Source organism: Eublepharis macularius, chromosome 8 (assembly GCF_028583425.1).
Source record: "Eublepharis macularius isolate TG4126 chromosome 8, MPM_Emac_v1.0, whole genome shotgun sequence".
Lineage (NCBI taxonomy): Eukaryota > Metazoa > Chordata > Lepidosauria > Squamata > Eublepharidae > Eublepharis > Eublepharis macularius.
This window is the reverse complement of record NC_072797.1, coordinates 42,956,594-42,969,825: the sequence shown is the minus strand read 5'-3', so window position 1 is coordinate 42,969,825 and position 13,232 is coordinate 42,956,594.

Here is a 13,232-nt window from a genome sequence, read left to right as displayed (position 1 = left end):
GAGTTGTAAGTCCCTCCGTATACCAAGGCAGCTCCATTAACAACTGGAAGCTCTTGCAGTCATTGTCTCCCCATCATGGTTATAAAATGTAGCCTGTCCCAAAGACCATTGTATTGGCAATAAAAATGTTGCCCGACCCTAAGGTGGACAGCAGTGCAAGACAAGATCTCATGAATGAATGCGATTTGGCTGCATATGGGGAAATGATGGTAAAAAAGCTTACGCAGAGATTACCAAGATTAATATTTATATTACAATTGTGTTGGATCAGAAGACCTCCATGTAGAGCTCTTAATAGGCTGAGCTGAGCATTCTGCATTCCATGCAAGTAAAGTATTTAGTAATAGGCACAGAATTCAGCACTTGCAGAATCTTTGTTTAAAAACAAAAAATAAAATGCTTGAAAACCAGCAGGAAGCTGAGTCAAATGTTTAGTGGTCGTGGTAGAGTCTGTTTTTGGGGCCCTGTATTTTATCTGTCCTCTTTCAAGGCGTACCAAAAAGAGAATAAAGTATGTAAAAGAAAATACACATCTGCAAATTTACCCAATGTGCATAATTTGAATTACCATGGTGCAGTATTTTGATTTATTGTTTATGTAGTTCCAACAAAATTTTGTATCCAGTAGCCCTGGTGTACACAGGGCTGCAATACGCCAACTGTGTGATCCTAAGCAGAGTTACAGCCTTTGAAGTCCATAGAAATCAGTGGCCTTGGAAGGGTGTAACTGTGTTTAAGACTGTACTACAAGACATCAGTGTGAACAGTGAATTGGGGGTGAAGGACTGCTTTGCATGAATTACACAGCATATGGGAATTTTCCCAACATGGAATGGAACTGCATCAGTTTGTGCAAGGCATCATGTATACATCGGATGTTAGCAGTCAGACCCCTCCTCTCGCTGAGGGACAGTTTATTGATATAATACCATAAACACTTCCTCAAATATCCTAAACGCAAGACACAGCCTGTCCTGAAATGAAACAAGATGGATGCCAGCCAGGCAAGAGCCTGGAAAAGTATTTTAGAAGGCAAGTCAGAGTGGCTGACTGATGAATGGCCCCCTCCATGCCCTGGAGAGATGCACAATTTAGGACATTGGGTCTCCCAAGAAACTCTTGACTGATCTCATCCATGCCCGGCCTCACTTCCGCTCACCAATTTCTCTAATTAAGCAACACTTAACACTATTCACCAAATCTACTGGCTTTTTTACATACAGTACTCACAGTCACAGGGTCATTGAGCACTATTTACACCTATTATCCACTTCTGGAAAACCTATCAAGTTATTGTTTTCTAGGCAAAAACGTTAGCTTGCCCCAGGGACCATTTTGCCCTATGAGTTCCTAGTCACCAGTGGGTGTGTGTTCTGGGACCCATACACACACTCCCAAATATGTTTGGACCTTCTGTTCATGAAATGCTGGTCGTTTCGCGGCTGCCTCCGTGGACCTCCATCTTCGAGACAAGTAATTATAGCCTTTCTCAAAACTGCTTTCTCCCCTCTCCTCCTTGATTTCCTTTTAGTTAGCCTCATATGTGTTCTGTGTGTGACTGTATGTTTGCCCTTTCATTTCTCTTTTAATATAAACCTTTCTGGCTGAACATCTGGCTGGTTTATTTTGAGAGCTCTTAATGGGAAAATCCCTATAAACATTGATGGAAAAGCCAAGTTACCCCCTCTTGCTTTGTCTCCTTTAAACTAATTTTCCCCAACTAATTAGGAAACTGCCTATTTGGGTAACACAGAGGCCCATGGAGTCTGGAATCAATTTCAGAACATAAGACTGGAGTACTGAAATATGCTATGAGAGTTGTTTATTATTGAGTGGGAAAAGCCAAAGAGTTCTACTCTGAGAGATGGCTCTTTCTCTTAAGAGTACTTGTTTGCCTAATGTATTTGTTGAAAGATGAAATATTGCCTGCCTACACAGATAAGGCACTTGTAGTGTTATTACTGTAATTGATCCATGCGGCACTAGGAAGCCACACTTGTAAAAAGGACTAGGTTGCTCCACCTGCTCTTAAGGGAAAATTGCAATCTTTTAACTTTCAATAGCAAACCTTTTGTTGGGGCTTTTAAAATGAAAGTCAGGAAATGATTTCTTCTAATGAATGATGATCTTGTACTCACTATCTGTCTTCTGTCTATCTTTAAGAATCCTGAATAACTGAAATATATTTCTGGCAGTCCACCTGTTAATCATAAAAAAGTAAAATTACATGGATGACTTGCTCATGGTGCATAAAGAAACTTAGAGGAATTTCAGAGGCACCCAAGGCAAGAGTTCTCTGATTTTAGAAAAAAAATAATGAGAATCTGAAGTTGGAAATTAAAACTAGGCACATCAGAAGAGGTAACAAATAACAATCCATTAACCATTTATTTTACTTCAGCTGGAGGGGTAGTGTAACCCCTCCCCAGTTTCCATCAGTGAGACTGCTGCTGCTCTCTCCACCTCCCACCCATAGAACTGTTTATTGGGGCATGGTAAACTGGGACCACCATCTGAGTTTTTATGATAGAACTGTATGTTATTTATGATTTTAAAATAAATTTTAATGTACCTTTTAATCTATTGTTATCCACTCTGAACCCATTCACAGGAAGAGCAGACTAAAAGTCCAATCAAACAATTATACACCACCTTTCTCCCCAGTGTGGACCCAAAGCAGCTTACGTCATTCTTCTCTCCTTGGTTATCCTCACAATAACAACCCTACATTAGGCTGAAAGGGTGTAACAGGCCCAAGGTCACCCAGCAAGTTTCCATGATAGAGTGGGGATTCGAACCTGGGTCTCCCAGAACCTAATCCTACAGTCTAACCACTACACCACCCTGGTTCTTTAAAACCAAAACAAATGAATTGTCTTTGTAATTTACTCTTTAATGTAGTAATGACATCTTATCAAAATAAGATATTGGCTGCATTCGTATGGTGACACTTTTCCATGTTCTTTCCATTGCCAACAGAAATTTTTCCCATTTCACTTGCCTTAGCTCTGAAACTACTATTTACCCCTGCACTATCAGAGTGCTTTTGCATAGTTTTTTTTAAAAATCAGTAATTGGCATACTGCTGCAATATTGAACTTTAGCAATGTGTCTATTACCAATTTTTTCGTAAAGCCCAACAAAGCTCTCTGGTGGCATGGGCAGGAGGATGGCTGCCGCATGGTACAAAGAAAATGAGGTTGATGTGAATAGAACCTGCAAAAATGTGCATTTTCCTGTCCATGCAGCATACAAGGAACTTGGATTGTGATTTCCCCCAAAAGATTGTACCAAATCAGGTCTGGAAAAGATTGCAGCCAAATGAGTGAAAACATAGAAAGTGGGTGATTAGAGAATGATGTCATCAGGATGCATCAAAAAAGCCCTACTCCAATTTATACACAAAACTAGAGCAAAGCAGCTGTGTAGAAATAGACATTAATTGTCAGCTTTCTCTGCAGTCTTGTCAATCTGCTGCAAGCTCTTTGGCTGTAGTACAAGGACATGGCAAAGCAAAATGTTTCTGCTTGGAAAAGTTTCTTCATTCATTTATTGATGTATTAAAATTATACAAGATCAATGCTCAGCGTTTATACTATAAAAGATTGTGTCAATATAAAGGTAAATGACAAGTTACGGCATGTGATTTTTTCTAATCACCATCTCATAGAAATCCAATTTTATAGTATTCAGCACTAGTTATTTGCAAGAACTGGCTCAGTATCATCTGAACCAACCCTCTGGTGGTCCCTCAACTGATGAATATCCTATCACTCACAATGACAGAGCTCTGGACTCAGTTTTCCCCTTATTGGTACATGAGACCTGCCTTTCTGCCTCTGAAATAATATCAGCTAGCTATCAGTCACAGGGTCAGCCTTGGTTAGTAATTGGATGGGAGACCTCCAGTGAAGACCAGGGTTGCAGAGGCAGGCAATGGTAAACCACCTCTGTTAGTCTCACCATGAAAACTCCCCCAGGGGTCGCCATAAGTCAATTCTGACTTGAGGGCTCTCTCACCATCAGTCCTTATAAAGCATCATACTCACTAAGCTACCCAAAAGCCTAGAGTGATGGCCATCTTCTCATTTCTTATGGCAATGAAAAAAATTGTTTGCTAATTAGCTGGCATGCCAGTTTCATCTGGCGCTCACAATACCAATAAATGACTGTTTTAGATGGATATCCTGCCTAAAACTGCATGTGCCATTTTTCAAGTTGGAAGTTCCTTCTGTTTACAACAAATGTCACATTGCTACACTATGCCTTCATGTCTAGGAATATTCTGGCATGGTACAATATGATAATTTTCAAAAATCTCCATTAGAAAGGATCTCCTGACTGTATACAAGCTTGTCTTGCAGCTCAATGCTAATGCAACTAAATTTGACATGTCTGTGTAATTGTCATGAATAGCTAAACATTTCTAGCAGAAATGTCAGTATCTTGCACCTGGAATACTATCTGCCTTTCTGGTCCTGGTGTAGCAAAATAAGATACCTGCATTTCAAGAAACTCCAGTCCTCAGGACTGAAGTACAGTACAGTTGTCTGGACTACATCTCAAGAATGCTAGGAAATTTGATAGAAACACTAGAGTTAAACCCCTGATCATACCATCTTGATGTTGTTCAAAGTTCAACTCAAATGTTGTGCTGAGCACTTTTGCCACTGTACAGCAGCCATTTCTGCTACAGGTTCAAGGTAAATAAGCTACATTTGTAACTTGTGGCTTGGATCCACCAGAGCATTTCTGCACGTGCAAGGCGAGGCCTCAATTTTCACTAATTCCCCCTCTCCCATGGCAGACCTCTGACTCCTTTCATGTTTTTCTTCAAGGTCCCGTTTCCCATCCACCCAAAACAGCAGTGTGTGTGTGGGGGGGGGGGGGGTCACAGCAGTAGGAAGGCAAGAGGTTGGTAGTAACATTCCATGAGTAGAAATGCTTTCTGTCAAAAAAACCCTTCCATGGCCCCCTGCCTCCGTGTTGCAGCTTTTTCCTGCTTTTGCACCTACCCATTAATCAGTGCAGAAGAAAGCATGTAACCCCTCAGAGTCATGATGACTTGGTCATTAAAGTGAACATACTTGACAAGAGCAGAATCACTCGCACTTTACCCCCACTTTGTCATACAGCAGTCATATGTGCGTACTGTTTAAGTGACAAACAGTGGATACACTGCCTGCAACAATGTGGTTGCGTGAATTTATCCTTCTATTACACTTTAAATAAATGTACAGTCTAGTCCATGCACATAAGTTGATGGTAAGACTTGCTACCATGATTCCCGTCCCCCGCCCCCCTATGATTCTCCTGTCTATCTGAAGAAGGGAGCTCTGACTCTGAAAAGCTTATACCCTGGAAATCTTGTTGGTCTCTACGGTGCCACTGGACTCAAATCCCATTATGAAACACATGCTTCTTTTGACATGAAGACTAATCTTGATGGAAATAATTGTTTCCTATAGTAGATGAGACCATGGTAGCATAGTAAAAGGAAAAGAAATCAGTACAAGAAACAGGGCTTTTTTTCAGCAGGAACGCGGTGGAATGGAGTTCTGGAACCTCTTGAAAATGGTCACATGGCTGGTGGCCCCACCCCTTGATCTCCAGACAGAGGGGAGTTTAGATTGCAATCTAAACTCCCCTCTGTCTGCAGATCAGGGGGCGGGGCCACCAGCCATATGACCATTTTCTCCAAGGGCAACCCACTGAGTTCCACCACCTCTTTTCCCAGAAAAAAAGCCCTGACAAGAAATGTGAGTTAGTGAGTGGGTGCAAAAGCAGTTTACATGTAAAAAGTAAAAAAAGTTGGGAAAGAGTCTGATGATGAGGAAGAAATGTTAGGAAAATGGCTAGCAGGAGGGATTTGCCAAAGCATTTGTTCAAATAGAATAAACTACAAAACTGAATTATTCTTGAGGGCTTTTTCACACGGGTAGGAGGCCTAGACTGTAAAGAAATGGTTCAAAGAGATACATTAGTAAAGGGACAGGGACTGTAGCCTATACTACAGTGTACTGTCTGTTGCAGTAAGTATGTTCCTACTGGGTAATTGCTGTGTTGTTTTGGTAGATTTAACAGCTTACACTCTGTTTTAGCTCCACATAGGACTTCTGCTTGTTTTCAAATCTCTTAAAATTTACATTTGTATACCCAATTGCTACCCTATGGTTTATTGAATGTCCTTCCTATTGATTGTATTGACTTATGCTGTGCAATATGCTTTAAGTCTCAATGCAAAAGGTGGACTATAAATAATGTGAATGAACGAATGAATGTGAAGAGTTTCTGGAACATCTTAAAAACCAATAGGTTCTCGGAAGATAGTGCTTCAATTAAACCAATTAGTCTTTAAGGTGTCACAAGACTCCTTACCCTCATTTGTGAGACATCCAAATGAGATTTCTCAGGCCTATTATTTATTCATTTTATTCCAGTCTTTCTCCAAGAAGCTCCAGGTGGCATACCATGACTCCCTAATTTTATTCTCAAAAAATCTTTGGGAAATAGGTTAGGCTGAAAGAGAGTAGTAGGCTAAAAGTAACCCAGCAGATTCATAGCCAGGTTGGGATTTGAACCCAAGTCTCCTCAGACCTTCTAAAAAAAACTCTTAACTGCTACATCTAGCATAAAATACCATAGTATTTAGAATTCCCTTTGTTGCTGAGAAAAAACTGGGCAATGCTTAGTCTATCTCCTCAGATTAATCCTTTTCAGGGGGTATGTGTTACAAGGTATCTTTACTTATTTCTAAAATTTGCATTCTGCTTTTTCAACACAAAGGGCAGTTATCCATACTCCATATTCTATCAACAGCTTATAATTAATTTAATACTTAGGGACAGAAATGCTTGCATATTATTAATAACATAACACCGTCCATGCTGGAGATGCTGTGTAAGACTAAATAAAACTCACATTTGATCAAAACCTTTAACATTAAAAAATGAATTTTCCCTCCTGTAGAAAAGTCTGATATTGCATATTAATTGCACATTTATAGAGTAGGCAACCTTATAGGTTTTTTTCCTGTCATGTTTTGAATGTGACTGTGGGTAGCATACAGAATAGATATCATTTCAAGGCACCAACAGCATACATATTCCTAGGATTTATTTCTGAACTCCGGCCAGCTTAATTATGGATGTCAGCCAAGAGATGCTTGAGTACAGAACTCTTGGAATGTCTCCCTGGTGGTGGTTTAGAGGCAGTGAACTGCATTACGAAATGGTGCTGACACAGGGCAAGGCAGCAACTGTTACATTCCTGCATAGTTTGATTGAGTGCAGAAATTTTTTTTAATAGACAGATTGTATTGTAACCCTTTGGTTCCCAGTGACTAACATTATCAGGGACTAAAAGCATAGCATAACACAGGCTCAGAAGTTGCTACATTGTTTGGAAATCAGACATAACAGCAGCAACAACAACTGCACTTATATACCGATCTTCGAGACAGATTAGTGCCCCACTCAGAGTGGTGAACAAAGTCACTGCTATTATTATCCCCACAATACAACTAGGGAGCTGGGGTTGAAAGAAGTGGCTTACCCAAGGCCACATACTGTGCTTATGGCAGTCATGGGATTCAAACCAGTAGAGTGCTAATTCACATCTCAACCACTTAATCACTATGCTACAGCAGCTCTCATTATAACAGTTCCATACATTTGTCTTAGATAATAGCACAACACAAGTGCTTTCCTCTTGTCCTTGGTGCTATCACATGCTTCAAGGCTCATCCGTTATCCCCATGCAACTATCACCTGTACACCTGAGCAAAGTAGTCCAGTTTTGGTCTGCATGCTTACTTCATACTATTACCTGAAATGCTGGTCTTAGTTACGGGACCACTCTGTACCTCCTCCCTCCATCTGAGGACAGACCATTTTATCCTCCTCTGTCCTGTTGCTTTTCCTTCCTGTTCATCATTGATCATCAATGCACTTTAGCCATAGTCCAGCCAGTTTGATAGATCTGAAGATAGCTGTATCAGAAGAAGCAAGCTGTGAGTCACGAAAGCTCATACCCTACCACAAATTTTGTTAGTCTTATAGGTGCTACTGGACTCTTGCTCTTTTCTACTGCTACAAACTTGGCTACCCATCTTGATTTATCTGAAGAAAGGGTGAAGTAAGTGTGCTGCCTTTGCCCAGTAAGAGAGAGCAGTGGTGTCAGAGGACTAAAAAGGGTTATTTTCTACAGCTGAAAGATTGCTTTTCTAACTATCAGCTGCAACTGAAACTGCTGTTCCAGTTAACACATCGTGTAGATCTATATTGCCAAGAAAAACCCAGTAATGCACATGCACATTGGCAAGATCCTTCTATCTGTTTGCTTGGAAGTAATTCCTATTTAGCAAAGAGTCCATATCCACTTCTCCTTGCAATTTTTTTGTTCTTTTATATTATCACCTAATAAATTGCTTCCTTTTTCTTCACAGCTGGTCAGATTCTATACGAATCAATTGTTAATTGTCTGTTTGGTAGTTGCAACACTGGGGACATTAAGCACAGTTTTTTCACTTGAAAGCAAAGCCAGTGCTCTTTTAAAATGTTATTTTTGTTATTAGAATTTTGTGATAACACTATTAGTAATAAATAATAATAATGTGAGTAGCTTTGCCTGCAAAGTGAAAAATAGTATTTAATTCCCCATACCCATAACAGAGACATTCCATCCATATGTCTCTTGCAAGGTAACAACACTCAAAATCTCAGAGATAAAAGCACTGTTATATACAACAAATGAGATGGGTCAGTTGAGCCCGACCTATTTGCCTTTTCATTGCTTGCATAACCTTTGCAGCCTTCAGACCTCCTGAGCTGCTATTGTCCTTTAATGTTATTACTTAATGGTTACTCACAGCCAAACTTAATAGCAGTGCATGGAGCATATTCAGCAGTATAGCATCACTTGATACATAATCTCAGTGGTGCACTCAAGCAACAGTATTACAAGATCTAGTATCAGTTATATGCAATCATCTGTCAACCATGCCATTATGCTGTCTACATAGGGGAAACAGGCCATTCTTTTGCAAAAGAATAAATGAACACAAATCTGATATAAAGATAGCAACATTAAGAAATGAGTGAGATAACATCTTCATCTCTGTGGTGGCCCCTACCCTGTGGAACGGCCTGCCTGAAGGAGGTCAGGAGAGCTCCCACGCTCTTGGATTTCCACAAACAGTGCAAAAACTGATTTTTCAAAAAGTCTTTTTGCTCAGATAGGAGGGCGGTATTGTAGGCAGGGGGTCTCAGATGTTTCGCTAATGAGTTAGGAACCATAGACTTCATCATTATGTTGCCTTCCCTATTATCTGTTGCTTTAAATATGTACTATACTTCTTGTGCTTCATGTTGTCTGATGTCAGTCCTAGAATTATGTTCTGTTTCAGCAATTCTTCAACCCCGTATTGGATCCTTGCTAATGCTATGTCTTTGTAAATTTGTATTCATTTACCCTATGACATTGTTTATGGAAATATCCTTGACACTGTATGGAAATGCCTGTCCTTGTCCTTGCTACTAATTGTACTAATCTCACACTATGTAATCCACCTTGAGTTTCAGTGAGAAAGGCGGTCTATAAATGACATAAATAAAATCTATCAGGAAACTTTGCTGCTGATCTGAATGTCACAATTTTTCCACAAAAGAATTTCAAAGGGAGACTCCAACATGAATCTGCTGAAAGAGGAAGCTTGACATTGCCTCATTAGGCCTCAATAAAGACAATGGTTGCCTGTCCCAATGCAAGTGTTATATCAGTTTAGAAAGTCTAGAACCGTTATGATATCAATCATTACTGCTGTTGGGGATTGTCGCTGTGCTTATCCTGTATACAATTAAGCCTTACACAAAATTGTCACAGAGTGTAGCTTTTGCACTGAATTGCCTTTTAATCCCATAGATATAATTTTTCTCTACTTTATGCTTGTCTCTGTCATATGAAGACACACTTCATGCTTCTGATGAACTGGGTTACAGCTCACCTGGAATCCTAAAATAAGCATGTACATTCACAAAATAAGAGAAAAATATGGAATGCTGATGTCTGAAATAAGCAAAATGTGTTATGTTCTATGAATTTATGACAAATTGAAGAGGGTTATCTCCATTAGCCTGTTACAGCAAAAACAACAAAGAATGTTGTGGCTTCGTAATAACTAACAGATTTACTGTGACAAAAGCTTTTACTGGCCAAAATCCATTTTGTCAGATATATGAAGTGCTCACCTAAGTGAATATAAAAGAAAGAAATTTTTTTTTAGTATGGTAGCACTTCAAAGACCAACAAAAATTTCCAAGATATAGACTAGGATTACCAACCTCCAGGGCAGTTTCCCTGGAGAAAATAACTGCTCTGGAGGGTGAACTCTACTGCATTTTACCCCACTGAGGTCTCCCATCTCCCCAGGCTCCACCCCTAAAATCTCCAGGAATTTCCCATCCTGGAGTTGGTAACTATTAATCCAAGTTTTTGTGAGCCAAAGCTCACTTCATCAGATGCCAAAGTGAGCACTGAATTTTGTTCTAATACAGATGGTCAATCAGTTACAGAAATAGAAGTGGGTGTGTCACAATGCTATCAAAAGCACAGAAGATTACAGAATCCTATTGAATTAATCTAAGATTTAATCATGTGGGTGTAATTCTATCCCAGCTTGCAAAACAGTGTTGTACTTACATGTAATTGTTGTTCGTCAAGTGTCCTCTGTGCAGACACACATTGGTACTGTGCAGGCCTGCTCTGGAGAGAGATCTTTCTAGCTCTAGGTCTCCTGAGGGGGCGTCTCCCCTGATCTGTGCATGTGTGGTACCTTCCCGCCCTTTGTGCAAGACCAAGGAGTGCCCCCTCTTCCCTCAGTTCTCCCATGCCGCTGGAGGATTAAACTTTATTAGTCCACTTTCTTTTGCTTTCTTTCTTTCTTTCTTTCAGTACGGGGAGCTATCTGTAAATCCAGGACAAATATACAAGAGACAGGAGAATAATTTCCTAGCGTGGGCTGGAGATCTTTAATGACATAATAGAGAAATTTCAACTGACAGTTATATAGGAAAAAGTGTTACTTTACTGCTGAGTCTATTCTGTAATACTGTTGGCCTTGTCAATCTATATCTTCCCTTTCCCAAGTGAGTACTATACTTTTAAGAATACCAGATGCAATGCATATCATGTGCTCATTGTCTATCCTGGTATCTGCCTGCAATAATAGAGTAAAACACAGTTGTAATTTAGAGCTTGGCTGCAGACAATATACTAGTTAGAAGCATGTAGGTATGTGTAGCAGTCCACTGGTCTCATGCATTTATATACACATGCACAGTGCTGTGCAAAAAAGAAATGTACCGTACAGTCTGGGCTAAGATTGATAGTGGGGTGGAGATCGCTGAAGTTCTAGTGATTTTTTTCAAGGATCTCCTTCCTATGGATTCAGATAATAAAAATGTTATGTCTCTTGCAAAGAAGGGTACAGATGAAAATGGAAGAACATTTGCCAGATAGTTATAGTTTGGAATACTGTGGATTATAAGGTGCGTGTGGCATATCAGTGACATTCAACATCATATTTGTAGTTTGACTGATTCTAATTGACCCCTTGTTGGCCTCTTTGACAATTAAGTTGCAATTGTTTCTGTTAATGTGGCTGACAATATAGGTAAGATAATAAGGTGAGCAACGTTGCTTAATCACAATTTCTAACTATGCACTGGTGATTACTAAATGTAAGAGGCAATCCTGGTAAGTTCCTCTTGTGCTTCGGACATACAGACAGTTTCCTGAGGTGGTTAAGAGCGTAAGCTCTGGACCAGATAGTCACGAGCTCATTTTTCTCGTACAGGACTGCTACCAGCTGGCACCTGTGTGCGCCTATTCCCCCCACCCCCCGGTGTGCCTGTCCTATCCACAAGTTCGCATCACCACATCCCTGCTGTCGCCTTGGTTACCAACAGGCTTAGGCCTTCCAGGAAGGTTGTATCCGCTCTCGTCCCGCCCTCCGGCCAATGGGACGGACTGTGGCGATGAAGCGAGGCGCTCTTTGTTCAGCCATTTCAGGGACCGGAGCCTGTTGGGCGCGGAGGCGAGCTCGCGGGTTGTTTCCTCGCCTTGCCTTTCTGTAGCTGGGCTCTGGGACGGTGTGGGCACGTGACTGAGAGCGGGGGTCGGGCCGACGCTTCGAGGAGCGTCTGCTATGGATTCTTGTTTATACTAGCCAGGACGGCGTGCGTAGCTCCGAGGCTCCTGATGAGGGAGGGAGGCCGTTGTGGAGGAGAGAAAGGGCGTTTCTCGCCTGGCGCTTTCATCACGCCGCTTCCGGCTTTATTCCCCCCCCCCCTCCCGGTTACCAATGATAGCAGGTATGGCTGCCAAGGAGCGGACGGTACGTGTGTGGCCTTGGCCAATCACTGTCTGGCGCACTGCCTTTTAAAGTATGGGTTGGTCCTGGGCGTGATAACTGCCCGTCGGTTTTGCGGCTAGATGGTGACTGAGGCTCACTTCGGGCTGTCTTTTGGCCTGAGCCTGCCTGTGTGGTCTGCCCAGCATTGCCCTTCGTGTGTAGTTGGGGCTTCTAGCTCTCTGTGTTCTGTCATTCGAGAAAAAGTTGCTAAGGAGTGCCTGGCTGATGCTTTTTCCCTCCCTTTTTTAGTTGGGGAAAATGCAAAGGACGAGAGGCAGCCTGGCTTGGAGTTGTATGGTATTTTAGCGCGATCTGACAGCGCAACAGATTAATCCTTTCTCCCTCTTATGGTGAGAGAAAACCTACACAGTTTTGTAGTGAATCAGATACTTTAGTTTTTCTCTTCTGGCATAACAAGAATATTAGGGGAAACAACCTAGGGGGCATAGTTCCATACAGCTGAGTTGACCCTTGTGGCATTTACAGATATGTAGTAGAAATTCTTATGCTCCAAAGGCTGGAGAAATTTTATCAGCTGTAATCCTAACAGTATTAATTGGCTTTCATGCATATTGTATTGCATGGAACTATAAGGAATGCATTATAAAATACCTCAAATAAATAAGATAGATTAAATAGATTATTTTTCATCTTAAAACAGGTCTGTGATTAGTGTGAGTACAGACTACAGGTTAGATATGTAGGTGTGCTGCTCATTGAGTGACTTGCAGTGTAATCCTTTGCAGAGTTACTTTGCCTAGGTTGGGTTTAGCCTAGAATAAGTTTGCACTGTCATTTCTGTTCATACTTTCAAACCAAG